At 48.6% G+C, this 23,247-nt stretch overlaps 1 non-coding gene across 1 annotated transcript; it reads right to left on the bottom strand.

Moving 5' to 3' along the window:
* Nucleotides 1–22,195: 22,195 nt before the first annotated feature.
* Nucleotides 22,196–22,267, bottom strand: Trnak-uuu (transfer RNA lysine (anticodon UUU)). Its single transcript has one exon. It is a non-coding gene; the product is annotated as a tRNA-Lys (tRNA).
* Between the last annotated feature and the right edge of the window lie 980 nt (nt 22,268–23,247).

Raw genomic sequence — 23,247 nt, 5'->3', positions numbered from 1 at the left:
ATGATCCAGTTCATGATTCCTTTATGATTGTGTCCTTATTGTGCTGCTTGATGGACATAGTTGGTCGACGCAAAGGACATGGAAAAATGAGGACTGGGATGATAGCTTCTCAGATGAATTTTTTATTTATTGTGTTGCAATTTACGCTCGGACTTCAGTTATGTGGGTTAATATCATAAGTTGCGTTTGTTTTTTATTGCGTGAGTTGTTATTATAACAGTATTTAAGCAGTGGCCCGCTTGGGATAATTACGGGTCACCGTGGTGGCCGATCAGAAAATGACACGCGCAAGCGAGGTATCCTTTTAACTAAAAAGGGGTTAGCCCAGCGGTTAGCTCAGTTGTCCCAATGACCGTCTTTTGTAGAACTATTCCCGCAACGTTCTATTAATCGCACCACCTTTCACCTGATTAGGTCAAGAAAGGAGTTGAATAAAAAAAACACAAATTTAATTCACAAGTATGCTGAGGGTACAATTAGACGCACATAAAACAAATGCAAAACATAGATCAGAAAATATATTGACCGCAACAACAATGAACTCCCAGATGGCGCGTGACAACAGCGTTCTTGACAACAACAATGACAACAGCGTTCTTGAACCTCTATAGGTTCACGAACGCTAACATGGAGGTTCAAATAAATGGAACTGGAACAAAATACACATTTTGTTTTCATTTTCGATAGCCCGGAAAATGAAATGTAACGTGGGAAATCATGCACAAAGTCTACACAGGTAAAGGTTTAGGAATAACGCTAACATGGAGGTTTAAATTGACATTTTTGGCCAACGCATTTTCATAACTCACCCTCGATCATTAGCGACGGCTAAGTTTAAGGTGTTGCTCCCACCTTCGCATGTAATCACGGAACTTGATTAAACCTTTTATATAGAAATGAATCCGTGCCACAATGTATACAGAACCCAACCAAATTTGCTGTCAAGGTCTCACGTGCTGGTCGCAACCAACGCCGTTAAGGTGTTTGCTGTGAATAACGGCTGCGGCACATCCATAACGCTGTCATGGTGGAGCTCGTTGTTGCTGAAGCAACCGGTAAAAACGTCCTAGAGATCGCTAATAAACTTTCAAAAATGCACGAAAGGAATCAGAAGCCCCCCCCCCCCCCCCCCCCAAAAAAAAATAAAAAAATACAAGAGGTAGTAAACACAGCGGCATCTTCCTCTGGCATGCAGGATTGGTCATGCAGACTTGGCACTTTGTTTTCAGTACACACTTCCTTACCAAGTGCCTGCAATATGCAACATAGCAGTTTAATAAAATAATTAAGAAAGCCCACTAACGACAGTACAAGCATCAACGGCAGGGGAAGCCCAGAAGAAGGCTCTTGGTATTTTTGTTCCAAATGAGAACGTAAAAAAAGTAAAAAAAGACAGCCTATATAGAATGTGCGCCCGCCGCTGTTGCTTCATGCGCAGAGTCAAGAAGAGGAAGGGAAAAGCATTGTGCCTGTCCGTCAAATTAATCCCTCGTTAACTCGAACTCTGTTATCTCAAAATATTTTCTCGAAACTTTTTCTCGCAGTGTGTTTACCTCCCATAGGCGCAAAGCATTAGCCCGCTTTATCTTGAAACGTTTTTTCGGAGGACCACGGATGTCTCGAAATACTGGCAGAGAGGACACAAGGCAAAGTCCGCTGCAGGCAGCTGATAGCAGAGGTTACTAGAGGCCAATACGAATGCGTGAATTTATGTAAATGGCAAGCTAATGAACCCGTTCGAATGGTTACGCCCGCCGAACGCGGTCGTGAAGTGCAAGTTTACACGGACTACGCGTCCCCGTTACCGGAATGCTGTCTGGCGCGTACATCATTGCTGTGGACGACGCAGCTGATCATGCGGACGAGGAGGAGCCTCCAGAAGTGCGTGCGTACAACGCCAGAAATAACATACATGCTGCGTCTGCTTTGGAACAAGGTAGAATGTAGCGGTGGCGACCACCAATTCACGCGCTCGGGTACGCTTTTCTGGGGAGCAGATGCGAACGCGAAACAGCCGAGCGCAACACAGTTCTTTCTTCTGCAATAATAAAAGTTTCTTTTTCCTGCGAATTATTTTGCCTTCATTACGAAATCTCCCCTGTGCTTTTGTTAGCCCCACTAGCTGTTATTTCAGGGACCTGGCTACAAATTTTCTGCATTTGACTTGACTCGAAACTCTGCGCTTATCTCAAAATTTTCAGCTAATTTTACGACTTTGAGTTAACGAGAGGTTACTGTATATCAACAATTAACGTCTTCAGAAAACGCATAAAAAATGAGAAAGTATCGTTCAAGCGGAGTCATAACGTTTCTGCGTCTACTTTCTAAATCAGCTGACCGAAGGTGCAGGTTCGATTCCCGGCGGCGGCGGTGCCGCTTTTGTGATGGAGGATAAAATCGAAAAACGCGCATGTCTTCGAGATTTCGGCGCACGTTAAAGATCCCCAGGTGGTTAAAATTAATCCGAAGCCCCCCAGTACCGCTTGCCTCATCGCCTGTGTAGCTCCGGCGCGTCAAACTTCATAATCCAAAATAAATCAGCTTCGCAAGGCAAAACACCGCCGCGAGCAACGCAAATTTTGCCGCACGCAGGCTTGGAGCTGGTGCCGGGGAGCGCCGGCTGTTCAGTTGTCGACGACAGCAGCGCCGCCGCTACACCGGTTTTCTTTTCTGCGCGAAAGTCGACCCGACGGAGCAATGGGAGAGGCCGCCGCTTGGGCCACTCTAAAACTTCTAGTACACTCTAGTAGCACAGGTTGCACTATCGAGGACGAGTCGGTGCGGCAACTGGCCGGGCAGCGGCCTGCGTTCGCCGCTACATTGAAGTAGCGCCATCGGCGCAACCGATGCGCAGCATTCGGGAACGCCCCTCGTGCCACCGCTGTCCCCGAGGGTATTGAGGGAAAGCTCGCCGGCTGTCAACAGAGCGCGAGCGGTCTGGGGTGGCGGAGTTCGATATACCCATTTCATGTCCGTCCCAGTTCGAAATAAAAAATAAAAAATGCATATAATTTTCCGCGTCATATACAAAGTGTTCGATATAGGCAATAATTCGATAAACCCGTGTTCGATATATAGAGGTTTGACTGTACTATCTGAATCCATATCCAAAAAGCTAGTCCGGTATACATAAAAAAATTTGCATTTTTGTCTCAATCCTAACACAGAACTGTACGAAAACACCACGTACATTTCAGTGGGTACAGTCTCCACCGCTATAAAAATACAATGTACAACAATGCAAACTAGAAGCATGGTGCGAAACAAAACAAACTCGGAACTATAAAAAGAGTCAGGCAACAATAGTGGTGGTGGTGGTTGTTGTGTAACATCAGGAGGGGTTAGCCTGTGTGGATATGCTAGCAAATGCTCCGCCCAAGCTTCTCGTAATTACCCAATGGTAGTGTTCTTTCACCACGAGTTTGCCAGTTCCGTCTCCTGAAGGAAGTTCAGGAGAAGGCGTGACACGTCTCTGCGCAGCATCCAATGTCCCCTTGGAAAGACGATGCGGTCCAGAGTGCTGTGTGGGGCTGCCAGCTTTCGAATCGCGGAGAGCATTGCAGTCCGCTCGACATCATGCTCTGGGCAACACATTACGTAGTGGTGTACATCCCCTATCACTGCTTATAACGAACACAGAGGCGATCGCACGAGGCCCACCTTGAATAGTCATGCTGTGGTCTTCGCTGAGCCGGTTCGGATGCGGTACAGCAATGTTGCCTCCCATTATGTACGTCCTTTTTTGACGCAAGGCTGGTGATAGGGATTTCCCAAGGACTTGAAATGTTCGGCCACTGTTCGCCTGAAGTCGTTCCAGTGATTGGGGGCAACTTTAACAGTCGGTGCGAATTCCAGCGCACTCCGTGCCATCTGATCGGCGGTCTCATTGTCCTTGTCGCAAACATGGGATGGAATTCATTGAAACCGCACATTAAACCCTTGCTGCTGAGTTCTTGTACAAGCCGTAAGGAACGCTGACGGTCGTTTTTCGCGGCGACCCCACGCTGCAAAAGTTGTACTGCTGCTTTTGAGTCAGTCAGAATTGCAACTTCCTGCGGCTGATATGACTTAAGTTTTCTCAAAGCAGCCGCGATGGCAATGCACTCGGATTCGGTGGAGGACCCCACATGATCCAGGTGTGCTGCCCAGAAAACCTGGGCATCAGGAATGACATAAGCCGCTGCACTAGCCCCTCTGTGCGGATCGACTCAGCCATCAGTAAAAACTTGAAGGTGATTGGGATAAGAGTTCTCCAAATATCCAAGAACCAAAAATCGGGCTGCTTCCACTGGCGTGTTTCGCTTGAATCTCATGCGAAGAACATGTAGCTGACACTGAAGGCTCTCGTTTGACCATGGCGGCATTGAGATGGGAAGTTTCCCCGGCCACTGACGGCGCAATATTCCCAGACGTGAGAGGAAGCCAGCGGGTCAATGTTGCGACGTAATCACTGCGCTCACGCGGTACAGTTCGTACGTAGTGTTGGCGTACCATTGCTGAAGCAATGGGTAGACCACTACCGAGCCGGGGGCGTGCACACCCCTGTAACCATAGCTTGGGGCTCGTTCTGTTGAACTTGCGAACTGATCTGCAGGCCGGGGGTTGTGACAAACCCTTGTAACCTAATGTCATAGGGGCCAGAGCGTGGAAGTACGGTAATTCCACGGGACGTCCTCGAGGAATCGGGGAGGCCGCACAATCTCTGCCCAGGGAGCGTGCAAAACGGCCGCCACTGCGGAGGTTCCTGGTACAACTGGAATCAGGTCCTACGCGGAGGTCGGGCGGTCGGGTGTCAACCCGGCACTTGGCAATGCGATTGAAGCAGGAAAGTGGGTCGAGATCGACCAACTATGACTTTCTTTGGCCGGGTGAAGTAACGCACCCCTGTAATCCAGCGTGGGAGGAGGCCGGCGAGTCAAGTTGCGAAGGTAGCAAGTGCCGCAAGCGTACAGTCGTTTGTATTGGGAATACCGATTAAATTCGGGAAACCATTACGGGCCGGGGAACCGGCGACCCTTGTAACCGCAAGCTTTGGCGGGGCCAGCGACCTGATCGCAGAAAGCTGGGGGGAGTGACTGACCCCTGTAACCGAACGTCACCGGGGGCTAGATCTTGTACAGTCCGTATGAGGCCGGGGGGGGGGGGGGTCGCGCCCCCCTGTAACCTTGCTGCGAGGGGCCTATAGACTGATCTTCTCTAACTGATCTTCTCTAGCGCATGCGTCACACTAATCAGGCATGCAGCATAGAGCTCAAAATTCGCTTCAGGAAAGAAAACCACAGAACAAGCACCAATCCGCATGATGTGCAATCAGGCCCTCAGAACAATGGGAAAACCCTCCCACATGTCCCCAGTAAAGATTAGGTCGCAGCTGCTATCGAAATGGCTGTTTGACGTCATTCGAAGCCCTCGTGTGAAGTGCAAACTGCATAAACTCAGTACGTTCACTATAAGACTGCCGTGGTAGACCAACAAAATTAAAGACACCAGGTGTGCAGCGCTAAAATAAAGCATACCCTCCAACCGCATGTATGCTGTTTCATACAGCTTCTGCCCATTTACGTTCGCAGGGCGGGGCGGCGGACAATTTTTTAAAGCAAAACTTTTTTGCTATCACTGATGGCGGTGGCGTAACCAAAACGCACTAACTTTAAACAGTGAGGGCACATGATGATGATGATGATGAAAGACGAAGAACTGCTTCCCTTGGTCGGAATCGAACCAGGGTCCCTCGCGTTATAAAGCCAATGTTTATCCGGTTGCGCCATCATCGTCTTTTTCTTTATTGCATGGTATTCACACGAATTCTTTGCGCTTACAAGGCGCACTCTACAGTGAACTAGAATGTCTTGATCCAGTGGCGCGAACGGGAGCGCTTTGCAGCGTTCGGGCTGAAGCAAAGCGCGTCTACCGCCGCCAGGGGCGCCACTGCGCCTTCTTCGAAAACGGTACCGCGGTTGCACGGGCCGTTCCTTGGGGCGCTCGCCAGCTATTGCCGCTGCCGTTTTTTACTGTGGTACAGTAATTAACCTTTATGGAAGAAAGATGCTCACTTTTGTTGTCCCTGTACTTTTCTAAGAACGTTTTGTTGCTTATCAGACCCGTTTGAGCCATCGGGCAACGGCTACAAACAAATCGTCTGCTAGCGGCGCAGACGATACGAGCGGATGTGCGATACGTTGGCGGCGCGCGGTCGGACAAACTCTCCGTCTGTTTATGGCTGAGGCCAGCCTTTCATTTTCTGCGTGTTTTACGTTTCCGTGATGTTCCACAGAAGCAAGAGGTATACAATCGTCAGGAATATAGTTATTGCGAGTGCTGTCGAATAGAGGTTGGCCAGGCCGGGTACGCGATGTCAAAACGAAGGACGGACACCTATTGCTTTGCTCCGGGTTGTCACAGTGGTTACCCTGCAGGGGCTCCCAAGGCGTCTTTGTTCGCCGCTCCTTTGGACGATGAACTGTGCAAAAAGTGGGGACAAAATTTGGGAAGACTGGACAAACTCTTGACCATATCTTCAGCCGTTGGTGAGCGCCACTTTGAGCCCGAGTGCTTATTGCGTGATTACATCCACGTAATAAACGGCTGTAAAGTGCGACTTGTACGCGGGAAGCTGTCACTGGCTCCAGGTGCTGTACCTACCATCCTGCCTGACTGTGCTTCGAATTCTGCGCGGAGCATGCACGCGGAAGCCGCAAAGGAAAAGGCGGACAAGAGTTTCAGTTTCGGCAGCCAGCAAGCAAGCTGAAGAGCCGAAAAAGATGAGGTGCACCAGCCACAACACGAGGCTCTCTCTCCGCAGTGCTCATCAAATGAAGTCGCAAGTTCTGTGGAATGATGCTTTCACAATGAGCCATCTTCAAGAAGTCAAGCTTCCTTCAAAGCTCTGGTGCCGGCTAAATTGTGCCGAAGATCGAAACGTTCGTTTCGCTATACGACATCGATACGAAAAAAAAAAAGCTAGACATTTTCACGAGAAATCTGTGCTCTTCTATCCACATGACGACAAAGTGTCGTCGCAAACATTCTTTTCGTGGTGTGTTATGCGGAAGCGGTGACATATATTCCCTAGCTGTTGCGAACAGTGTGCTGCAAGAAGCTGACAGCAGTTCGGCCTGCAAAGGGGCCATGACGACTAGGAGGTTTAGTGATGTATTACACGTGCTAACACAGAAGCTGCGATCTCAAACGACACATTTGGAGACGCTGCCTTCAGCACTAAGTGCCTGGGGAAAGTTTCCTCTGAAGGTAATTTGTTTATTGCAAACTTTGCTGCTGAGAAAATCAGCCGGGTGCTACTGGACGCGTGAATACTGGGTATAATTTGCTTTTGTAGAGTGAAATTCACAAGTAGGTTCATGCCGGGACTTTATTACAGTAAATATAAAAAGTAAATCCATTCGTAAAGAATTAAACATAGCAGTTGTCCGCCGGCAGCACATCGAACGCGTACGCTCGCATCGATCGTCTGCGCAGGTAGCAGACGACACCAAACAACTCGATTTATAGCCGTTTCCCTACAGCTCAAACGGGCAGATTTGCAAAAAAACGTTCCTAGCAAGGTACGGAAATGCCAGACACGAGTAGCATTTTTTTTTTAAGGGTTAATTACTACCCAACATCGGAACAGCGACAGCCTGCCGCGGCGGCGCCTTTCGAAGATGGCGCAGCAGCGCCACCTGGTGTTTTCTACACAGAAGAGCACGCCCCTTCCTCGCCGTTCGCGCCACTAGATCATTCTAGTTCACTATAGCGCACTCTAAGGACTGTAAACACATTCACTGTTTAATAAGGGGACCAAGTCAAAAGTTTTAACTAAAAGTACGGAAGGCCCACACACACATCAAGAAGGAAGACCCATCGCCATCGTAGCGGCTCACTTTAGGGAGCATAGACGCTTCGTACCCACGCACATTTCTCCCGATAGAGCGACGTCGTTGAACAAGGAGGATCCGCGTACCGTACGATCCTTCAGCCCTTCCGCAAATTGCACCACCGCGTAAGTAGAAAGAGACAATATGCAAATAGATCATAAGGCACGGTGCTCCCCGGCGGCGACGCAAGGAAAAAGTGTTAGGGGGAGGCAGGGGACACACTGAGCCGTGGCGACGCGCTGGGAGATGACACCGTAGCAGCGCGTGCCGCCCTCCTCCTCACACTTTAGCCAGGGTTCTGCCGTTTTCTTTCTTCCTGGTGTGCCTCGTTCGTTCGCTCGGCTACGCAGACAGCGCCTTCCCCTTCGCTGCCACCGCCGCAGCCGCCAAACGCCTGTACTGGTCGCCAAAGTGCTGCGCTCTAAAACTTGGAGGTAGATACTTCGGCTCGGGTGGTATTTTAAATGCCGAGCTTTTTATAGGCTCGCCATGTCGTCTTAGCTCGCCAACGGTCGATGCGACTGCCGCAATCAAGCGGCGCAGCGAGGTAACGGGCCCAAGTAGAGCCTCCTGTACTGGCATGAGGGGATCACGCTGAGGCTTCGAAAAACCACGCGGTTTATATAGTCATAAACGTTCAAACCTCGTGAACCGCTGGCGCTTGTCATACATTTTCCCGTTGTTTTGCGCAAAGGAAACTTCAGGCACGTTTCAGGCGAAATCTGGGTATATAACCGGTAGCCCCCGCGTTGATGTAGTTAGGTACGCTCGTTGGGTTGCTTTTTACGATAGTAAGAGAAAAAAGCGGCCGCGGAAGAAAAAAAAAATGGCGCTTTCGAAAACACGCAGAAACGTTCCAGGCGTGCAATAAAAGAATGGCTCGTTAGAAATACAGCAGAAAGGCTCCATCCGCGCAAGAAAAAAATGGCGCGTTTTAAATGACGCAGAAAGGCTCCAGCCGCGCAAGAAAAAAATTACGCATTCGAAATGACGCAAAACAGCGCTAGAATACGAAATTAAAGCAAGCACAAAAAGAACAGACTCCCGCTGGCGCAGTTTCAGGCAGGGGGAGCGCGAGCACTGCGAATGCGGGAAATTTAAATGCGTTGGGTGGCAGGAGTGAGCGGATAACGGTGCTGCATCCCAATGTGGCGAATCACTGCTCTGCATTTCCGACAGCTTTCACATTGAGTGAAACAGCCCTAATTTTTTAAAGCTTCATTACTTGAACGAACTGGGATTATGTCACCATCTCCTTCGGGGCAGTCAGCATTTCTTTTGGGCTCTTTTTGCGGGAGTCGGCTTTCTTTTCGGCCGTGTAGATTTTGGACAGCGACAGTCGTATTACCACGACAATGGATGGGAGGGGGGTGGTTAGCCAGGGGCACCGGGGGGTGGCCCCGGGTGGCTCTAGCGCCCCCCCCCCCTGTTCTCGAAAAGAAAGGGCTTTCTTTGGACCGAATTGGCAAATCACGTCGCTAAAACTAAAGAAAAAACTTGCTGGTATCGTCAAAAGAAGTGCAGCTTGCTGGGCCAGTTGGTACATTTTGAAGGTGAAAAAACCAGCGAAATAGACGGAAGACGTAGAAGAGACGAGACAACACACACGCTGGACTAGCAACTGAAAATTTAATTGAAAAACAGAAACAACCAGAGAACGACCAAGCCTACGCATGCGCAACAAGTACGCACGTTCTGATAAAACGCTATCGAAATACACTTTTTTCCGCTCAGCGATTATTTCGATAGCGTTTTATCAGAACGTGCGTACTTGTTGCGCATGCGTAGGCTTGGTCGTTCTCTGGTTGTTTCTGTTTTTCAATTAAATTTTCAGTTGCTAGTCCAGCGTGTGTGTTGTCTCGTCTCTTCTACGTCTTCCGTCTATTTCGCTGGTTTTTTCACCTTCAAATCGTCAAAAGAGCGAGGCTCAATACGAATGAGTCATTTTAGCCATCCCCAAAGGACGATAGTTGCTTAATTTCCTCCCCATCTTTTTTCTTTTCGGCTTTAAGTTTATTTTAACACATACATATTGCACGAGTTTTGCTCATCCTGTAGGAAGGAGTGGACGATTTTATTCCTACAATTTTATTTACAAAGTCGACTATATCATGCGTGAAGGCGCTTGCAAGCTCAGTTAGAATGCCACGAGCAGGGTACGAGCGATTTTGAAGTGGTTAAAAAGCCGTTAAAGAAATGAGAATTGGAGCAGTTTGTGGAAGCAAAAAATGCGGGTTCAGTTAAGGTTCGGGTTTGGGTGAGTTCATCTTGTTCCGGTTCAGTTCTCGTTCGGCTAAATTACGTAGAGAATCGGTTCGTGAACCGGTTCGAAAGCTTTGAACCGGTTAGAGAACTGGTTTGGCGTGTTGAATAATCATGAAACGAAAAAAAATTCTTGGTAGAATATACACTTGAACCTCGATTTAACGACGTCACCAGGACCAGCGAAATATTTCGTTAAATCGGGAATTTTGTAAAATTGAGAGAACGACAAATTTTGTTCGAGGGAACAATAAAGTTATTGCCAACTGAGAAAGCTCGTAATTCTCGCCTTCGCGCGCTTTGAGAGCAGCGGGAGCACTCACTTCTCGTTGCTGGGCAGTGAAGTCAAATCGTCCGCGGCACCCTCGTGTGCCCTAACAAACCGCCTCATAAGGTCGACAGTGTCCATCACCTGGCTTGGTGTGGGCACAGGAGCTTCGACAGTATCCGAATCGTTCGCATCTTCAGACTCCTCTTGTGCGTTGGAAACAAGCTGCGCTATCTCCTCGTCGTCGAGAACTTCTGTTGTGTCAAAGTCACTGTCTGCACACTGTAAAAACAATCCGTAATTTTGCGGACAATTACGGACAAGATGGCCGTAATAAAACAGACCCGTGTTCCGTTTGATGCAGAACAAAGAAAACACTCGTAATTTAACGGAAGTGGGCTCCGTCCTCCAGCATACGGATGCTCTCCCCGTTACACGTCGAACGGAATCTTTTTCTGCTTAGCAAAACACGGGCGTTTCCTCTGTATGATTCAGAAGAGAAACAGATCAGTTTATAAATAATTGCAAGAAATATATTGTCGTGTTGATCGTCGGGAATCGACCGAGAAGAGAAAACTGCGCCCTGACAACATTAGTGGCGTAATGAATGCCGCTTTGTTTCGTTAGTGTCTAATGAGTAGTAAACTTAGTGAGGACCATGAGGCCCATACCGCTCAACACGAGCGCTGTATCTTGTCTTTACGACGCTCCGTTGACGCCGCTGCCCCGGTCCTGTAAACTGCACATGCGTGTGTGACCGGCACACTTGTAGAGAAAATAATGTCATTTGCGTGCAGAAGCAGAGTTGCGGAAGGTAATGTAGTTCTTAAGGAATCAATATCGGCCGAAGTATTTAGCTAAAGCTTAAAACCAAAGCACAGCAAGCACTATTCATGCATGCAGTGCGAAATCGCAGTCGCAGCCAGTCACACACATTTTTGCGAGCGCTTTCTCGAAACAGCGGAGTTGATGGCGATACACTATTGTGGGGGCTTCGCGAAACCTCACTGCGCAAGAGCTATTTAAGAAATCGCACTTTATCAGCCAGGAAATGTGTAAGCGAACTAGTGAACACCGATGAATGGCACACGAAGGGTGGGCATCCATGTAGTATACAGGTTGTTCGGCACAAGTTCAGCGTTCGTGCGTTGGTGCAGTGGTCTCGAGCGTCGTGCCCATTCGATCAACTTCGCGGGTTTGATTCCTCGTCAAAGTATTTTTTTTTCTGAAGGTTCTATAAATTACGGAAAGACGTGCTTTTTGAAACGGAGTGTTTGTTTTGTTACGGCCTTTCCGTAATACAAAATGTCCGTTCTTAAATTCTTTCCGTTGTCTAAATTACGGAAATGTGTCCGGCAACATATTACCAGCAGCTTTCTCCGTGAAATTAGCCTTTTTTTACAGTGCATCGTTGAAGTTGTGACCTGCGGCCACCTCGTCACACCGCCGCAGCTCTTTCCGCAACAGGGCGATGCCTATTCCTACTACTGTTGCGGTCTTGTGGGGCCCGACGCAGCCTCCGAAGTAGAAGTGTGTAAGCCAGTATGCCGGAAACAGTTCACAACGATCAAGGGCCGGGTTGCTCTCCACGATTTTCCCGGAATGTTTCGTTAAATCAAGTTTGGCGGCGAAGTTTGTTTCGTTATTTCGAGTTCATAAAATCATTAAGCCTATGGGCGACTGCGCGGGGGATCCGAATTTGCCATTAAATCGGGTTTTGTAAAATCGAGTTTCAACTGTCGCGACCCTGAGCACAATCCAAACAAAAATTTAAGATATTGCGCGTTCCCGATAAACGGGCACAATTTCAAAGATAACTTGAAAAAATTGGGCTGCACATTAGGAAAAACAGACGAAGTAGTGAAGATTCATCACCTAGTTAGTCGCCCCTTGTGTCGTATGGGGTAGTTTGGGGTGGTTTCATCAGAAATGTGGGATTGGGGTGTATGGTTCATATATTTAATTTGGGCGAAAAATTTCTATGTATCTTCTTGGGCCCACAGTATAAGATATCTGAAGGTAATCAACAGAAAAAAGACACGTTCCCACCCTATGAGAATCGCAAAGAAGATTCGAGTCAGTCAGGGACGCAGGGTACAAATCAAAGGAAAGTCAAATTTTACTCATGTAAAATGCTAGGTATTTACGTTATCACCGCAGACGCCTTTCTTGCGACTTCGTGTGTTTTAGTGAACTCATGTATTTATTTTTCTTCCCAGCAGAAAATCTGTCGAGTAAAAATTACAAACACGGCACTTTTTCGAATATTTCCAAAAAATTTCCAAATTATGTTGCTTCCTGTATTTTGCATCTAAACGAGCTTAGTAGCTAATTTTTAGTATTCTTCTTCGTAATTTTTTTATACTCGTTCCAATTTTAGTCAGTTTTGCAAAAAGGCCTCAATGTGCAAATATCGACGACACTGCGGATAAGTGTGGTACCTTAGTTATTTTGCAAACAACCAAAAAAAAAGAGTCGTTCTCGGCTAATTTCAAATTTCACATGTCGAAGCGAAGGTTTACATTTATAACATGCCTCAAAACATCTAGTCTTAGTTGCGTAGTTTGGTAGCTATAAAGGAGCTATATTGCGCTGACATCCAAGAATGGTTTATCGAAAACTTCACACGTCGACGTGGGACGAGATATGGTCGTGTACAAACTTGTTCGCTCTACGCGCCCTGAGATACTAAAGATTGTACCAGAAATTACACGCACTAAGGACACGTTTGCTTACTTGAAGGATCGGCTAAACGAAGGCATGAGAAGAGAAGGACCTACCTTTTGGTTTTTTGGTTGTTTGAGGCGTAGGGTCACCGAAAAGAGCGGAAACTCTTCGTGTATGAAACCTTTGGGGAATAATACAAACCAAATGATGACACTTAATTGTTGCTATCCCGCGGAAACACACCTGCCAATAAATATTTTGGCGTTTGATGGTCAGAAATGACGAAGCCTGGGCTGTGAGGTGCACAGTATATAACAACATAACAGAAAAGATTTGACCACCAGCGAATGTTACACGAGCGTCAAAATATCAACGCGTAGGCGTTTTCGTTTTTGCCATCAGAAAAACACCCGCCGAGGGCGGTGATGGCCCGCAGAGATGAAACCGTGGGGGGTAGATGTATAGAGCTTTACTGTAAAAGTCTCGTGCCCTTGAAGCAGCAAGCGTTCTAAAGCGAATAGTTTGAAAACGATAATATCCGTGAGTTATTTTATAAAAGAACGCATTTTTGCCTACTAAGATAAAATTTTCTTGCACGAGGTGTTGGAAAATAAATGTCCCGGTGTTTTTGCTCGGTGACTACATGAAACGAGATACGACAACGACGACCGGAGACGTCGACAGCCCGAGCCTCTAAGTGACTTCGCCTTTAAAACGCTGCGTTTATATAGAATCCCATGCAGAGTCGCGGAGCCTTGCGAAATGCGCCCGCCGTTTGCCGCCAAGCACAGCGGGGCGCGGCATTCTTTAAAAGCTATTTGTAAGCTTTTTGGTGCTGGTACTTGTTATTATATAAAAAAACTTGCGCATATCAAAAACCATCTCCTTAAATTCGAAGTTGTTATTTTATCATGAACCCACGACATCTATTTGCGTTCTAATGGGCTTTCGCAAGAAACAGTTGCCGTCTGATGCAGTTTTTAGTTTGTGTCAGCTTGGAAAGAAGATCGCTCAGCCGCTTTCACTGAGCTGCAACTCCAATTTCGGAAGTGAATTTGACGCGTACAATGAATTCACTAACTGCCCGACTCGCAGGTTTGTCTGCATTTTTAACATCCACAGCCGACTTGGTTCACTGCAGGACGAAGGCCTCGCCCACCGACCTCCACCTCTCCTGTCCTAAGCTACTCGTGTCCAGTGAACGCCTCCGAAATTCCTTATTTCGCCCCTCCATCGACTCACTGGCTTTTCACTTTTTCTAGACCCGCCTCGGTGTCCACTCCGTCAGTTTGGTATTCTAGTGATTGTCACTTCGCCTAACTACGCGGCCAGCTAAAGTCCTTTACTTTTTCTTTATTTGAAATAGGATATCTTGTACTCCAGCTGGTTCTCTGACAGAGGAAGGTTGTTTCCGTTTTCTAAGTCTTACATCTATCATTATTATTTCCGCGGCTCATTCAGCCGGCCTAAGCTTTCTTTTCAAGTTGTTCATTACGGCACCCAGTTTCCGATTCCTACGTCGTCCCAGCAGGACCCATTGGCCGTATATTCTCATTTTCAGTAATAGAGGTGGCTTACTTTTCATGATTTATGCGTATTTTGCCGAGTGTACCCTAGCCTTTACCGATACCGCCATTGCCATCTGGCCCATATACATCAATTGTGACCGCTTTATTTTGCGCCTGTCCGAAGAAGCAGCCCTAACATGCAGTCACGAGTCCTAACCGCTGCACCTCCGGGCAACTGCTACCAACTGCGTAACGTATGCGTTACTTTTCCTGCTGAAGTTTTTACCCTCATAGTTCGGGCGAATGCTGCATTGACCCCCCCCCCCCTTTCTCCATCCAACGAAAACCGCATTACCCGAATGGCGAGCCTCCGCCATACTGCCCATATTATCACACTGCTACATTGGTAAAATTCATACTCCTCATTTGGCACTGCTATGCTTGCCGATCCTACCACTCCGCCCTCATAAACGGCTTATTCAACCTAAACGAGATACCTTTATCGACACTCAGCGACCCCAATTTCTTCGCTGCACTTAGACACGTTGCTTTTGAGAGTGGCGTCTGTAATTTGCTTACCCGGAGACTTCCACCCGTATTTGTGCATTCAGGAATTGATTTTCGTTCTCACCAGGATCATCAACTCAGCATCGCAGCTTGAACACCTCTCCCTTACTCTTTTCCCAATTTCCCTTTGATGCCCGTGATCCGTGCTTGCGTAGACTAGCTTACTGAAAGTGCAAGCCCAGCGATACAGGATCAAAGATTGCGTATGACGCAGTGTTCAGAAACATGAAATGTAAGCACGTACCTTGGAAAACATTGTACTCTTATATAAACTCTTATACTGTCTTATTTAGGTACTCTCATACAAACAGAACTTTTCGATTACATACAAACTGGCAGGCTTTTGGCGCCACTGGGCCATAACGGGCTTCGTTACTGACGTGGTGGCAGCGCTAGAGAACTCCCAGTATACCCGTCTCGCCGTGGTGCTGGTGCTACTTGACGTCAGGGGAGTATTCGACGACCTCTAGCGCTCCGTCACCTCCTTGGCCAGGGAGGATTCGGGCTGTGTGGGCTAGCTGCGAGGATTTATCGAACCGTTCTTGACGGGCCGCACGGCACTTCTGCAGATGGGTAACGTCCTGTCGGGCGCGTCGGCCAGTGGATACGGGCACCTAGAAGCACTCGATGGTCAGCCCCTTTCTCTTGAACCTGGTAATGGTGACACTGCCAGACTGAGTGCTAGAGGAGGTGTGCAAAGGGTGTACATGTCTATGTAGGCTGACAACACTGCCCGATAGCTCAGGGCCCCAAAGCTGGCTGCCAAAGCGTTCTTGACAGCTACACTGAACGCAGTGCGGGTGAAGTTCGCCAACGACCCCTGCAGCTGTCGGTCACAAAGTTAGAAGCGACGCTTGTGGAACCGGAAGGCAACGCCAACCCCACGGTCACTTGCCTGCACAGTGACGGTGAGCATCTCTGGTAGAAGTTTAAGGTGCGCTACGCGGGGTTCAAGCTGGACCAATTGGTTGCTTTCTGCCAGGCCGCCAAGAATCTCCGTGTCAGGGTCAAGCTAGCCTCCTTGGCCCGCTCGGGAAGCAGATGCTCCCTTCGGACCGTGCTCCATCTATACAGCGGCTTGTATTCGAAAATGTTGATATACGCGCTCCCCCTATTCACCCTGCGGAAAAATGACTGGCGGAAGCATACGCGTATGGGCTGCTCTGCACCTGACCGGGACTCACAGTGCCACAAAACGATGGCCAATGTGGGGGCGTGGATGCTCGAGAAGACGGCAGAGGGAGCCTGTTTCCCATAGACCGGCTGTGGTAGGCCGAAAGTGAGGGGGGTGGGCTGGCGCATAGGCTAGATTCCTTCCCTTTACGAGCAGGTGAGGCCCTCGTGTACGAGGGGGCGCTTGGTTCACTGCCCTGGCGGCGGAGGTGCACATGGAAATCAAGGGCATGGGCATTCAGCGGCAGACGGCCCACTGGGGCAGCTCCAGCTGGCTCGGGCTGTCGTATGATGCGACCTTGAGTGTCACACCATGGCCTATTCCTACGGCTGCGTGCGAAAGTGACCGGCCGAGGCCGGGGCGGCTGCCGTGCTGGGGGAGGCCACAGAGAAGGGAGGAGTGCACTGCAACGCGTCCTTAGCTACGGGGGAGAGCGTGGACGTCTGCCCAGGCGGCGGCTTCCTGCTGGAGCATGAGGTAGCCCACGAATGCTGCACCCTGCTTTTCGACTCCTGGCTACCATGATGCGCATATTGGAAGATGATAAGTGCTCGATTTCGGTACAGGAATTGCGCGGAAAGGCCTCCAGGGGCACCCGGCTACGGCTGCAGTGGGTGCCCGAACGCCTTGGGCTCGAGGTGAACAACTGTGCGGACGAGCTAGCCACCGAGGCCCACAACTCTGCCTCCGCCCCCTCCGGCCTCCCCAACCCCCGCGCTACGGCGGCAGATCGGGCGGTGGCGGACGACGACCGCCCCCTCACTCACCGGCATGAAGACAGAGGAAACGGGATCGTCAACGTACCACTCGGCCCCCGACTTGTATTTTTATATTATCTTTGCGCGATGGATGTTAGGCTAATATAAATGAGATGTCTATGGAAGTGCAGCCTAATGACACGCCGCCATAACCCCAGAAAGGTAAAAGGTGCCAGCATTCGGAATCACTAGGTGTGTTCACATTTGAAGAGGCCACATACGCAGTTTCCTTGAGTCACATATCCAAAAAAACGACAGTACGCTGACGCTTACATTGGCGATGCGAGTCATTTCAGAAACCTATAATTTCTTTTTCGAGCTAGTTTTCATGTGCTGGTCATGTTCATATGTTCATGTATTATCACACTTCCCCCAAAGCCAGGTGTGCATGCAGACTGTGGGCATTTTGGGGTAAGGTGCTCCGTGTTTCTTCTTTTTATGTTCCATAGGTGCTGGGCCAATTTTATGTTAAAACCTCTCGATGCCTGGCCTGCATATTTGTCACCACAGAATAGGGGGATTACGTACACGAAATATCTGGGGCACGCAGCCAACGTTTTCATGTGTTTGGTATTGGCAGTTGTTTCAACGCTTTTTTTTCTCGACGTATTTACTTCGGAAAGCTTTGAAAACATTTCGGGAGCGGCAAGCACAACTTTCACCCTGCTACGCGCACCAATTTGCGTGAGTTTATGAGACACGGGGTGCATGTTCGCACCGACCATATGTCCGGTGGCTTCCTAACACATGTTCGATGGGTGGTTGGTTTTCTAGGAACGTTCTCATTTTCTAAGGGTTTTATTTACCCTAAAGGTAACAAGTAGTGCGGATATGCGACCTTGCATAGACAGTCTGTGTTTGCCCTTTGGCTAGCCTCGCATTTTTTTAAAGCCATGTCTAATTTGCGCATTTTCAGGAAGACGTCGGCGAAGGCATGTTCCAGAAGCTTTGCGCAGCCTCAAAAGCGAGACAGCTACGATATCATGCGTTTCTATTCTATTTCGGGCTGACGTGTGTGGAGAAAATTAAGTTGTATGCGGAAAACTTTAGGGCTGTCGTATTCAAGAATAATGCGCGTAATAACGAGTGGCATTAAACATGTTGTAAACACTCCTATGGCTGTCGTCACTGTATTAGAGCACTGCACGGGCCGGAATGTCTAGGCCCAGCCCGACCCGGCCCGGTGGAGACACGGCCCGGGCCCGGCCCGGGCCCGAGAAGTTTTTAAAACGGGAGCCCCAGCCCGGCCCGAGACCGACAAATTTTTAAAATGTGAGCCCGAGCCCGGCCCGAGCCCGACAAAAATTTAAACTATCAGCCCGAGCCCGACCCGAGACCGGTAGAATTTAAAGGAAATAAGTCCGTGCCCGCCAGACTTTGTAAGTATCAGCCCGAGCCCAAAGGCTATGAACATGAGCCCGAAAACGTTTGCTGTTTTTAACCTAAAAGCGTAAGCATAAAGCGACTACATAAAGCAATGAATGGGAAATACTGTGATCACAATAATATAATTATGATTTTGTTAGTGTTGACTCAACAGACTAAGTTTACGTACATTTACTGCTGGAATATTTGACAGCATTTTGCTTTTACTATCTGGTGCTAAAGGAACTCGGAGATTGCGCCACGGGTTCAATTCGGGTCCATACACGAACGCGCTTGAAATTTGAGCAGATGACGTGTCCGCTTTCATGAGTTCATTTCTATCGTTCCCTTCAGTGATGAAGGCAGCATTATTTTGTATGCGTTTGTTTTTGCCTTGAATCATGGTTTTAAAACTTTTTATCCGAAACATTGGCTGTGCTTCGAAAATTGGTCCCCGAAACTATGCACGGTTGTGAGTACCGCCCACACGAAAACATGTGGGTGTCCGGCGTTCCTACTTTCGGCAAAAGAATAGGGATGTGCGGACCTTGAAGGCAGCAGCTGATGGTAACAAATCTTGTCTGCCTTGCCTCGGCATTTTTGGGTGACAGCTTGCTTTCCGAAGTGGAGGAACCGCTTCAGTAGGGTTTGGTTTCGCCCTCCACGGACCCGTAGCATCCCGACGACGCTGCGGCCGCGCATGTGCGCTGTGACTGGCCCATTTATCCATTTATTTTGTTCGACGACGACTTCGAGCCAGCCCGTCACCACCGGGGGGGGGGGGGGGGGTTCCGGCAACCGTTCGAGACAAACCGACGACGCGGGCCGCACGACCCTTCGTGGAACTTCTGTGAGGCGGACCCCTGCGACGGAATCTTTACGGCTCCCAGCCTCAGGGGATATGTTTGTGTTGTTTTGTGAATGACTGCTTCTCCCCGCGTCTCCTCTCTCGTGCCTATTCCACCAACCCCCATCCGGTACAGAGCAGTGTATTCGACGTGTGCACTCAAAATAAAGAGCCGTACTCCCATTCTTCAGTCTCCCGCTTCTTGTGGAGGTCCAGGCGCTTGGAATGCAGGGCCACGAGTCGTGACAGAGGAGTCGCTTGCTACCATGGAGGTGGCAACAGTAGATTGTGCGAAGTCTTGTCGCCTTTGTTGTGTTTGTTTTATTTCAAAAAGCATGTTGTATTGTGTGTCTGGAGTGCGCTCGTCTGGCCTGCTCTCTCGGACTATGCTGTCCAGACTGTCTGTTTTATAATTGATATGAATGCTTTCTGAGCGGAATCGTCTATTTATCATGTTTTTTAACAGCGCCATAGTGACATTGCACTTCGTTTTTTTTTCTTTTCACTTAACCTCAAATATGAATGGGAAAACTTCTTGCTGTCAACAATTTCGAATTAGTGTCACACCACTGCCGTGCCTCAGGCACTGCTCGGGCCGGTTCGGGCCGGCAAGGCCCGAAACATTTTTCGTTTAAGCCCGAGCCCGGCCCGGGCCCGAGAAAATGTGTGCTATTACCCGGCCCGAGCCCGGGCCGGCCCGGGCCCGTGCAGTGCACTACCACCGACGCATCGGACAGCACTTTCTCCCATTTCGAAATTTCCTCTGGAGTAAATGTGCACATCAAGGGTGTGCAGGCTAGACGAAGGCCTTTTGGTGCGGCGTTCTGGTTGACGTATGTTTCTAAGTGAGCAGCATGCAAATCAAAGCGAACACGCTTGTCGATTAATTTCCTAATTTACAAAAAAGAGGGGGACCATGCATGATCAGGGCTACCCGTACCTGTCTCCACTGCAAGTCAATTCTCAGCATCCCGGCTTGGTTGCGACGCCACGTGCGTGGCCAGGCGTGTCATGTAGCGGCGTTTTGGGACGGGCGGGGCTCGGGAAGGCGTGGGACGGGGTGGACGTTGTGGACACGGCGGGCACGGAGGACAGGGGGGCAAGCCGGCCGGGGGAGGCGCTTGGTCATGGGTGTCCGTTTCTTGTGTGAGTCGAGGCGCGGAGGCCCAACGCGGGCGATGATAGCGAAGGCGCTCCTTAAAGTGTTGCGCCAGGACTGCGACGCCCTCGAAACTCGCGTGCAGCCCGTCGGCGGTGAGGAAGCGCCAAGGGGGAAGTGTCAGGAACCCATGATCTATGTAGAAAATCCGGGGCCCCAGTACCCCTCCACGGCACAGCTGTCGAACCTCCCGGTCGTAGCGCTGGGCCTGCGCGTTAAACCAACGAACAAAGTTCCGGTTAGCACCCCCTCTGCGACAGTTACCTGCCACCTTCCACCTTTCTAGCCAATCGGAATGCCTCACTTGCTTGAACTGTTTGAAACACCCCTCACCCGCCACCTCTCTTGGAGGGATGAGGGAAGGAACCCTCCCTCACAGAAGTTTTTGTATAAAGGCTAAATGTGTGAGAAATTAAAATACAGCCCTGAAGACGGAGTTTCTAACTCCGAAACTGCGGGCAACAAAAACTGGAAACGTGTCAGTCGACTTCTTTCACTATATATATATATATATATATATATATATATATATATATATATATATGTATAAGCAGTAAAAGAAAACTTCTCGAGGAGCCAGAAAAAATACTTGAGAAAATGGTAGGCGCACGATTAAAAACAAAAACAGTTGTTTCCTGACGTTTCGACTGGAGGAGCAGTCTTCATCTTGATTAACCTTTATTATAATTTGTCGTCGTGTGGAATATTTGTGTAGAGTGACGCAACATCCATTGTAACCAGGAGAGAATTGCTGGGAATATCCACATCTAAAACGTCCGAAAGGAAGTGGTTAGTATCTTTAATGTAGGAAGGAAAACTAGGCGGTATGATGCTAATTATCGAGTCCACGTACCGCGAAAGGTGTTCCGTGACGGTGCCTATCCCCGCGACGATTGGGCGGCCGGGATTATCTTTTCTGTGGATTTTTGGCAGCAAGTAAAACCTGCCAGCTACAGGATTACTCAAGATGAAGACTGGTCCTCCAGTCGAAACATCAGTACACCACTGTTTTTGTTTTTAATCGTGCGTCTACCATTTTCTCAAAGATATCTATATATATATATATATATATATATATATATATATATATATATATATATATATATATATACTGAAAGAAATGAATGGGGGCAGTCTACAACGCCAAAGAAGGCACAGGGGAATGGTTGGGCTATAATTTTTTTTTACTGTTAGTGAAATTATATATATGTTTTTTTCATAATAATTGAAGCGAGAAAGAAAGAAAGAAAAACACGCGCCCAGAGTGGGGACCGAACCCACGCCTTTCGATTAGATCTCGAATGCCTTACCAATTCGGCTATCTGGGCGACTGTGTTCTGCTTCACTTTCTGGGGAATTATATTTACTACAACTGTATCTGACGCTTGAGGGTGGTAGCCAGCGCCACTCAGACTACGCGGGGAGAAGGGGACCTTCTTTTCAACCCCCGGGGAGTGACGCGAACGTCTACAGCCTGTCATAAGCAGGTAACTGGCGGGAAACCCTCTTATGCTACCTTGGCATCAAGGCTGCCACAACCGAGGCCCTCGGTAAACTTTCGCAGGATAATATGGTTAGGAAATGAGGGGCTCGTTAGGAAATACTGAAAGAAATGGGGGCAGTCTACAACGCCAAAGAAGGCATAGGGGAATGGTTGGACTATAATTTTTTTTTACTGCTAGTGAAATTATATATATGTTTTTTTTTCATAATAATTGAAGCGAGAAAGAAAGAAAGAAAAACACGCGCCCAGAGTGGGGACCGAACCCACGCCTTTCGATTAAATCTCGAATGCCTTACCAATTCGGCTATCTGGGCGACTGTGTTCTGCTTCACTTTCTGGGGTATTATATTTACTACAACTGTATCTGACGCTTGAGGGTGGTAGCCAGCGCCACTCAGACTGCACGGGGAGAAGGGGACCTTCTTTTCAACCCCCGGGGCGTGACGCGAACGTCTACAGCCTGTCATAAGCAGGTAACTGGCGGGAAACCCTCTTATGCTACCTTGGCATCAAGGCTGCCACAACCGAGGCCCTCGCTAAGCTTTCGCAGGATAATATGGTTAGGAAATGAGGGGCTCGTTAGGAAATACTGAAAGAAATGGGGGCAGTCTACAACGCCAAAGAAGGCATAGGGGAATGGTTGGACTATAATTTTTTTTTACTGTTAGTGAAATTATATATATGTTTTTTTTTTCGAGATCGGTAAGGCATTCGAGATCTAATCGAAAGGCGTGGATTCGGTCCCCACTCTGGGCGCGTGTTTTTCTTTCTTTCTTTCTCGCTTCGATTATTATGAAAAAAAAAACATATAATTTCACTAGCAGTAAAAAAAAATTATAGTCCAACCATTTTCCTATGCCTTCTTTGGCGTTGTAGACTGCCCCCATTTCTTTCAGTATTTCCTAACGAGCCCCTCATTTCCTAACCATATTATCCTGCGAAAGCTTAGCGAGGGCCTCGGTTGTGGCAGCCTTGATGCCAAGGTAGCATAAGAGGGTTTCCCGCCAGTTACCTGCTTATGACAGGCTGTAGACGTTCGCGTCACGCCCCGGGGGTTGAAAAGAAGGTCCCCTTCTCCCCGTGTAGTCTGAGTGGCGCTGGCTACCACCCTCAAGCGTCAGATACAGTTGTAGTAAATGTAATACCCCAGAAAGGGAAGCAGAACACAGTCGCCCAGATAGCCGAATTGGTAAGGCATTCGAGATCTAATCGAAAGGCGTGGTGAGCAGGCTCACGGCCGTAAAGAAGGTAGAAAGGGGAAAATCCCATGGTGTCGTGACGCGAAGAATTGTAG

This window comes from Haemaphysalis longicornis, unplaced genomic scaffold (genome assembly GCF_048455015.1).
Source record: "Haemaphysalis longicornis isolate Haplotype H1 unplaced genomic scaffold, Haemaphysalis longicornis Haplotype H1 scaffold_8, whole genome shotgun sequence".
Taxonomy (NCBI): Eukaryota; Metazoa; Arthropoda; class Arachnida; order Ixodida; family Ixodidae; genus Haemaphysalis; species Haemaphysalis longicornis.
The sequence above is the reverse complement of the archived record's forward strand: the minus strand, read 5'-3'. Positions and strand labels throughout refer to the sequence as shown.